Here is a 9698-nt window from a genome sequence, read left to right on the forward strand (position 1 = left end):
GGAGACGAGGCAGGGGAGAAGGGGGATGCTTTAACTCCCTAGTCCCAGGTTCACTTTGCAACCGGGACAAAAGAGCCTTTAGTCCCGGTTGCAAATTCAACCCGGGACCAAGGGGGGCCTTTAGTCCTTGTTGCAATTTTCAACTGGGACTAAAGGGTGCTTTTCGCGTGGTAGATGAAAAAGTACCCTTTAGTTCAGGTTGGAATTTGCAACCAGGACTAAAGGCCCCCCTTTTCATTTTCTGCTTCTTTTGTATTTTTAATTTATATATGTTTTAAGTTGTTTTGCACTGGTTTTGTTAATGCAAAATAAAAACTTTACATATTTTGAACATGCAAAAATATATTGAATTAGCAGTATATTTAAAATAAGTTTGAATTAGTCATGAATTCTATACTAGTTGATTAAGTTTCAAAAATAACTATTTTAATGCATCACTATCATCAACAAACTCTTCAATGAAATAATTTCAATGGTCAAAAAATGCAATTGATGTATGTGGTTAAGTGACCATTGTCTATGTTGATAGAGCATTACAATATAATTCAAAAGTTCTGATGGCCATAGAGCATTACATAAAGGTGCACCATATTTAATGCATTACAATGTAACGTTAAAAAGCTTCTTGTTGACGAAATTTCCTTGGTCATGATCGTGGCGTAAGTACGAACCCTCTTCTTTGGCTAGCATGATGCTTAAGTCAACTTCGACAGCGAATGGAGGCATGCCTTCAAACTGATCATAGTCATCTGACTGGTCTGTTTTATCCTCGACTCCCATGATTTTTCTTTTACCTAGAAGCACTATGTGGCGCTTTGGCTCCCATAGTTTTTCTTTATCTTCTGAATTTTTCTTGGGTTTGCTAGACATATTCTTCATATAGAAAACTTGATGCGCATCATTGGCAAGGATGAATGGTTCATCATTGTATCCAGTATTGGTCAGGTCCACTATTATCATTCCATACTACAGTTAGCTTCACCCATTGGCAAAAAAATAGAGGGATGTTTAGCAGTCTGTATTCAAGTTCCCAAATCTCCTCTATGAAACCATAATACGAGTCCTTCCTCCTATTGCTGTTTATGGCATCAATGCGGAGATCACTATTCTAGTTGCTGCTTTTCTGGTCTTGGGCTCTCGTGTAAAATGTATAACCATTTATCTCATAACCTTGGAATTTCACGATTGTTCTAGAAGGTCCCCTGGCTAACTAAGCAAGTTGTTCATGAATCGCGGAGTTACCCATAAGGTGTTGACGCAACCAAGAGGAAAAAGTATCCATGTGATGACGTATAATCCAGGCATCGGATCTCGTCGGGTATTGGGAAAATAGAATCTGCTTGTGTTCCTCGATATACGGAGCCACAAAAGGATAAGTGTTGTAGAATAGTGAAGAGTGCTTTATGGAACAAATCAATATTATTACTCAAACTTGATTTCCTTCCAAGGGTGCCCGTTCCCCACAGCCTCCCCTCGTGGTGTGATGTTGGAACCCCAATCGAATTAATTGAGTTAATAAAATCAACAAAAAACTCAATGACCTCCTCTGTTCCATATCCCTTGATGATGCTTCCTTCTGGATGAGCACGATTAAGAACATAGTTTTTTAGGATTGACATGAACCTCTCGAAAGGCCACATATTATGCAGGAATACTGGACCGAGAATATTAATCTCTTGGACTAGATGAACCAGGATGTCCGTCATAATATTGAAGAATGTTGGTGGAAATACCACCTCAAAGCTGACAAGATAGTGTACCACATTGTTCTGTAGCTTTAGTAACTTGGTTGGATCAATTGCCTTCTGTGAAATCGCAATGAGAAACGCGCATAGCTTTACGAGCACCAATCGTACTTTCTCTAGAAGAATACCCCTCAGTGCAACCGGAAGCAACTGGGTCATCAACATGTGGTAGTCATGGACCTAGAGATTTGTGAACTTATTTTCTTTCATATTTATTATTACCTTTATATTCGAGGAGTACGTAGATGGAACCTTGATACTATTCATGCATTCAAACATGCTATCTTTCTCTTCCTTGCTGAGAGTGTAACTGGCAGGACATAAGTAGTGTTGTCCATTATCTCTCTTTTCCATATGTAGGTCATGTCATTGCATCACACGTTTTAGGTCCTGTTGTGCTTCTAATGTATCTTTTGAGTTGCCATCACAACCCATGAAGCCTAGCACGTTCACACAAAGATTCTTCGTCAGGTGCATCATATCTATTGCGTTGCGGACCTCTAGGATTTCCCAATAAGATAGCTCCCAAAATATAGACTTCTTCTTCCACATGGGTGCACGTCCATTATCATCATTTGGAATAGGTTTGCTACCAAGACCCTTTCCAAAGACTACCCCTACATCCTTTAGCATCTCAATTACACGCTTTCCATTATGGTGTGTAGATTTTTTATGATGGTCTGGCGCCCCTTTGAAATGCAACACTTTATTTCTTAATGGGTGGTTAGCAGGAAGAAATCAATGATGGCCCATATACACGACCTTCATACAGTGTTTCAAATACAAGCTGTTTGTGTCATCTAAATAGTGGCTGTAGGCCCGATAGCCCTTATTTGTTTGTCCTGAAAGGTTACTCAGTGCAGGCCAATCATTGATGGTTATGAACAACAATGCTTGTAGGTCAAAACTCTCTTGTTTATCCTCATCCCACACACATACACCTTCTTCCTTCTAAAGCAGTAAAACTTCATCAACCAACGGTCTTAGGTACACGTTAATGTCGTTGCCAGGTTGTTTTGGGCCTTGGATAAGCAAATGCATCATAATGAACTTCCACTTCATGCACAGCCAAGAAGGAAGGTTGAACATACATAGAGTCACACGCCAAGTACTATGACCACTACTCAACTCACCGGATGGACTGAATCCATCAGTACTTAAACCAAACCTTATGTTCTAGGAATGCTCTATCAATTGATCTCCACTAGGTCCCATCCGCGGGGTGTCTCAGCATCTCATCTTGCTTACGTTCTTCTTTGTGCCATTGCATCAACTTAGCATTCTCCTTGTTTCTGAACAAACGCTTCAAACATGGTATTATACGGAAATACCACATCACCTTTGCGAGAACTCTCTTCATGGGAGGCTGCCCCTCAACATCACCAGGATAATCTCACCTGATCTTATACCGCAGAGCTCCGCACATAGGACAAGCATCCAATTTCTCATATTCATCACCACGATAGAGGATACAGTCATTAGGCCATGTGTGTATCTTCTGAACCTCTAATCCTAGAGGGCAAACAACCTATTTAGCTTCATATGTTGTGGATGATAATTCATTATTCTTAGGAAGAATGTTCTTTATAATTTTCAATATCCCCTAAATGTCTTATCGGATACACCATTTTTTGCCTTACATTGCAGCATTTACAGTGTGGTACCTAGTTTTTTGTGCCCTTGCTTGTAATCTAGGTACAACAATTTTTTGTGATCATCTATCATGCGCTGCAACTTTTCTAATTCCTTCTTAGTTTTGCAGTCTCTCTGTGCATCCCGTAGCACCTGACCAAGATCATCAATAGGGCCGTCTTCTGCAAACTCTTCTTCATCAACCTCGCCCATTGTAGTATCTGCAAAAGCTTGGCCTGCAGCCCAGTTCAAAATGTTGCTATCATCCTCCTCTTTTTCGTCGTCTTCCATTATAACCCCTCCTTCGCCGTGCTTGGTCCAAACCAAATAGTAAGACATGAAACCGTATCCAAATAAGTGGCTGTGAACAGTCCCCTAGGAAGAGTAGTCCTTCTTGTTACTGCATTGGAAGCATGGTCAACATATGAATTCCTTCTCTAGCTTGTTGGCTTTGGCCACTGTGAGAAAATAATGCAAGCCATCAACAAACTCCTCGGTCCATCTGTCCGCGTTATACATCCATTGCCAGTCCATCTGCATCGTATTACATGAGAAATGGACATAGGTCTCTGTATTAGATAAAGAACTTGGTCAATATTAGGTAGGGGGGAAAATAGAGTAAATGTGTTTATAATATTTAGTCTTTGCAATAAACATGAGATAAATAAATTATTACGTGAGAAATAGACATAGGTCCTTGTATTTAGATAAAGGACTCGATCAATGTTCATAATTTACACCAATCAACCATCATAAAAATAAAAACAATTCGCATGAAAATTACACCAATCAATATTCATAACATTCACTAGGTTGACAAAAAGAAAAATGCTAGAATTTTGAACAAGACAATAAAGATACATATACACTAAAAATTACAGATGCTCCATAGTGGACTTCACGTAGTTAATTATCCTAAAATAATGGTACAACATAGCAGAATGTTCACCCTCCAAGCCATCTCTGCACATGACTCAATCTTCTACGAATGGAGAGCCACCTCTGCTCCTCAGTACAAGAGAATAGTGTAAGCACATTCATGCCATGTGTAGACACAGTTCTCTTGTATTGGAGGAGTGGAGGAACCAGCTCTTTAGAATGTTCCTCCAATACCAGAGAATGGAGAGCCACCTCCGCTCCTCCAATACCAAAGAATAGTGTAAGCACATTCATGCCATGTGCAGACACTGTTCTCTGGGATTGGAGGAGAGGAGGTGGTACATCCATTGCCGATCCATCTGCATCGTATTACGTGAAAAATGAACATAGGGTTTCGTATTAGATAAAGAACTTGATCAATGTTAGGTAGGGGGAAAATAGAGTAAATGTGTTTATAATATTTAATCCTTGCAATAAACATGAGATAAATAAATTATTGGTTAAAGAAATACAATTATTGTTAAATTACAGTGACATGAAAAATTGTAGCAATGACCAAATTCTATTTATTACACCTACAATTTATTTGCCATAATTTTATTGTAATGACTAAATATTAAAAATACATTTACTCTATTTTTTTCCCCTACCTAATATTGATCAAGTTCTTTACCTAACACGAATCATATATAACAAGCAAGCTATCCATCAAATTCTAGCTCAAAAACATGTACAAATAAAAAGCCTCTCCATTCTCCACCTTTACAACACTTTGGATGAGTGAAATCCCCATGGAAATGAGGAAAAAAAATCGGGCAGCACCTCCCTAAGGTTGCTTGCTCACCATGGAGAAGGAGGAAGAAGCTCTCGATCTGGTGGAGTGGCGCGGACTCGGGGAGGAAGAAGGGAAATTTATAGGCAAGGAGCTTTTGTCCTGGTTGGAACGACCAAAGTCAACCAAGACAAAAAATGGTTGGATGGAAGGTGAGTTCTCTACTAGTGTTCACCCGTTGGGACATGCAGCAATAATAAGTTCCCTGACCAATCTGGTAGGAAGATAAGCGCATTGCCCTTTCTAGTGTCTGTGGTTGAAGTAATGTCTCGTCCAAGTGGCAGTCTACACTGTAGATCTATAAACAGTCTCTAATTCATATGTCTTACTAGTATTTAACTAACTCTGTTTGCAAAAGCTATTCAGATATCTTCTTCAAATAACATGAAAAATGAGAAGGTAAAAAATGGTCACTTGAGGTCCTGAAACAAAACGAGCTCCACTCGCCCACACACTTCTCCGTGAGGAGTCAAGGAGGATGCGCAGCTTCTGCACACCAACCATGTACCGACATGGGTGTAGAAATAAACATGTAATAGGTTCAGACATGTCATTGTATGCATCTAGGACTTAGAGTCCTTTACAGTGTAATCTTTGTATCTTATCCTACATGGACATTGTTTCCAGGGATATATAATGAACATGTCGGTGCCCCTATGGGGTAAGCCGTTCCAATCAATCTTACATGGTATAAGAGCCACCTCCTTCGATAATACGTCTAGTTGCATGTTTTTTTTCATCGACGACGTTCATGGCGTCAATAAGCTCGACGACGGCTTCGATGTTCTCACACAGGATAATTTTCTTGTGTGGCGAGCACAAGTTCTTCCTGCCATCTGTGCAGCTCGCCTGATTGGCATTTTGGATGGCTCGACGGTTCAGCCTCCTGTGATTCTTCGTGTTGAGAAGCCAGACAAACCGTCGAAGAAGTTGAGAAACCAGCATATGTCATCTGGATTACTAAAGATCAGCAGCTCCTCTCGTATCTGCTATCTTCCATGACCAGGGAAATCCTGGTCAAAGTTTCTTCTCTGGAACACGTTGCTAATATGTGGACGGCCGTCACAGAGATGTTCTCGTCCCAATATCACTCCAAGATTTTGCAGCTTTGATCTCAGTTAGGTCGGGAGAAGAAAGGAGAATTATCTGCCTCTACCTATTACATCAACATGAAGGCTATTCCTGATGAGATGGTGGTAGTAGGAAAGAAAATTGATGATGAAGATCTCATTGCATCTATCCTTAATGGATTGGACTTAGATTATAATCCATTTGTTTCTTTGGTATCTATTAAAGACAACCTGTCCCTGAGCGATCTCTATGCATAGCTCCTCTCCTATGAAGCTCAGCTGAATCAACAACATGTAGATGAGGGACGCTTCTACTTGTCAGCCAATGCTATGTCCCATGGCCGTGGACACGGTGCTGGTGCCCGGGATCGCGGACGCGGCACCTTCTCTGGTTGTGGTGCTCCAGGGCCATATGGTGGTCGTCAAGGTTCCTCAAGCACTCCTGATTCTGATGAAGGGCCTCTCTATCCGCTTTGTGAGAGATTTGGGCACACAATCCATGATTGTTGGTACAGGTTCAATAAGAAGTATATTGCTCCTCGTGATGGTGGTCAGAAACCAATTAAAGCCGGATCACAGAAGTCGGCCTCCTCTGCTGTTCCCTCGTATGGAGTTGACACAAATTGGTATTTTGATTCTGGATCTATAGATCACTTAACCAATGATCTTGAGAAGCTGACGGCAAGGGATGAATATTAGCCATGTTGGTCAAACCATTTTTCATACCTGCAATCGTGATTTTTCCTTTAATAAAGTTCTTCATGTTCCTATGGTACAAAAGAATTTGATCTCTGTTCATCAATTTGCCACTGACAACGAGGTTTTTATTGAGTTTCATCCTTCTTTTTTTGTGTTAAGGATCTGTCTATGAAGACCCCTCTTCTTCGCAGTAGTTGTCAAGATGGCCTCTACCCTTTAACTCGTATCTTTGAAGCTCATCATGTTACTACTCCTACGGCCTCCAGGTGGCATTATCATCTAGGACATCCTTCATCTTCCATTGTTAGTCATATCCTTAGGGATCATAATTTGTCGTTTCATGGAAACTCTAATGATTCTATTTGTGATGCTTGTCAACAAACTAAGAGTCATCAGTTACTTTACCCAAGGTCTCATAGTGTGTCTAGTTTTCCTTTGCACTTAGTATTCTCTAATGTCTAGGGGTCTACACCCAAGTCAGTTGGTCATTATCAATACTGTGTAAGTTTTATTGATGATTTCAGTAAATTTACATGGATTTTCCTCCTCAAAAATCGATTAGATGTGTTTCAAGTGTTTATTAATTTCTAATAAAATGTTGAACGCTTGTATAATCGTAAAATTTTGACCATGCAAACTGATTGGGGTGGTGAATATCAAAGATTAAACTCCTTCTTTCAAAAAGTTGGTATTACTCATCATTTGTCATGTCCTCATGCGCATCAACAAATGGTTCCGCGGAACATAAACATAGATATATCATTGAGGTTGGCTTAGCTCTTTTAGCTCAAGCATCTATGCCACTTAAGTTTTGGAACGAAGCCTTTCTTACCACCATATATCCCATTAACTGAACCCCAAGTCATGTCATTGATTTTTCCATCGCCTTGACACGCCTATCTGGTAAGACACCTAATTATTCCTTTCTTCATATGTTTGGTTATGCTTGTTGGCCTAACCTTCGTCCCTACAATAAGCACAAACTTCAATTTCGTTCCAAGCGATGCGCTTTCCTTGGATATAGTAATCTTCACAAGGGCTATAAGTGCTTAGACATCTCGACGGGAAGGGTTTATATTTCACGTGATGTTGTTTTTGATCAAATTATCTTCCTATTTTCTCATCTTCATCCTAATGCAGGAACTCGTATTCGACAGGAAATTCTCCTTTTGCCTACTCATTTGCATAATCATGATGGGGATGTGAATTATAGTTTTTCTAACATGACTACTACACTATCTGCACCACGCGAGTTGCCTTGTGATGATCCAGGTCCAAAGTCTTCTCCTTCGGTGCATAAATTGCTATTGTTTCCGATTCCGGCTGCCTCTAGGTACGATTCTTGCTCTTCTAGGCTAGAAGACAACATTGGCATGACTACTGAAGCTGATCCTGATGCCAATCCTGGGGCTGATTTGCTTGTGCAAGCGCCGTCATCGACAGATTCGGTGTCTGCCTCTACCTTGGTGCCACCTGTCCCTCTGCCTGTGCCTCCATTTTCACCTCTACCCGCGTCTGACATGCTACCGGGATCTTCTATGATGCCTTCTTTGCCGCTGCCTGGGTCACATGGATCCGATATGCCACCATCAGGTTCTGTTCTGCATGATGCTTCTACTGCCTCGTCTGGTGCTCGGCGTCTTCCCCCTCCTCCGCCTGGTCCAGCGAGACCAATTCATGGCCCCATCAAGGCCTCTCCGCAAAGACCTACAACTCACTTGCAAAATAATATTCGCAAGCCCAAAATCCCTACTGATGGAACTATTCGGTATGGGTTGCTTACTGAGGTATGTGAATCGGCCTCCCTACATGATGCTCTTTAGTCTAATGATTGGAAAACCACAATGGATATAGAATTTGATGATCTTATGCAGAATCATACTTGGCACCTTGTTCCTCCGGATTCAGCTCACAATGTTGTTGATTGCAAATGAGTCTATAAGGTCAAATGTCACGCTGATGCTACGATTGATCACTAAAAAGCTTGCCTGGTTGCCAAAGGTTTTAAGCAACGGTATGGTTTGGATTATGAGGACACATTCAGTCCTGTTGTCAAGGCTGCCACCTTTCGTCTTATTTTGTCTATGGTTGTGAGTAATAACTGGAGCATACAACAACTAGATGTTCAGAACACGTTTCTACATGGTGTTCTAGAGGAGGACATTTACATGAAGCAACCTCTTGGTTATACAAATAAAAACTTTCCCACTTATGTGTGGAAACTTGACAAGTCTCTTTATGGTCTAAAACAGGCTTTGAGGGCCTGGTGTTCTCGATTGCAATAAGTTACAAGAACATGGCTTTCATGCGTCAAAGGCTGATATGTCTCTTTTCTTTTTTCGACATAGCATGGATGTTGTCTATTTTCTTGTCTATGTTGATGACATAATTGTGGTTAGCTCCGGTGATTTGGCTATTGATCGACTCCTGAACCATCTCCGGGATGATTTTGCTCTAAAAGATCTTGACCCTCTGCATTATTTCTTGGGCATTGAGGTGACGGCTGGTTCTGGTGAGCTCTTGTTAACACAGTTCAAGTATATTAAAGATTTGATTTTTAAGGCTGGTCTAAAGGATTGTAAGCTAATGCATACTCCTATGGCAGTTTCCAAGAAACTTCAGGTTGATGTTGGCGATCCTCTAGATCCTGAGACTGCTACTCTCTATAGAAGCATTGTTGGTGGCTTACAGTACCTTACCTTAACACGGTCAGATATCGCTTTTGCAGTTAATAAGGTTTGCTAGTATCTCCATTGTGCAACTTCAGTTCATTACTCTGCAGTCAAGTGTATTCTTCGGTATATTAGTGGGACTATCAGCTAATGTTTGAAGTTTGTTCGG

The 9698-nt window shown here is 40.8% G+C and overlaps 1 pseudogene; it reads left to right on the forward strand.

The window, feature by feature from the left end:
- The first annotated feature begins 6296 nt into the window (after window positions 1-6296).
- Window positions 6297-6380, forward strand: LOC117862318 (small nucleolar RNA Z247; annotated as a pseudogene).
- Window positions 6381-9698: the final 3318 nt, after the last annotated feature.

This window comes from Setaria viridis, chromosome 6 (assembly GCF_005286985.2).
Source record: "Setaria viridis chromosome 6, Setaria_viridis_v4.0, whole genome shotgun sequence".
NCBI lineage: Eukaryota > Viridiplantae > Streptophyta > Magnoliopsida > Poales > Poaceae > Setaria > Setaria viridis.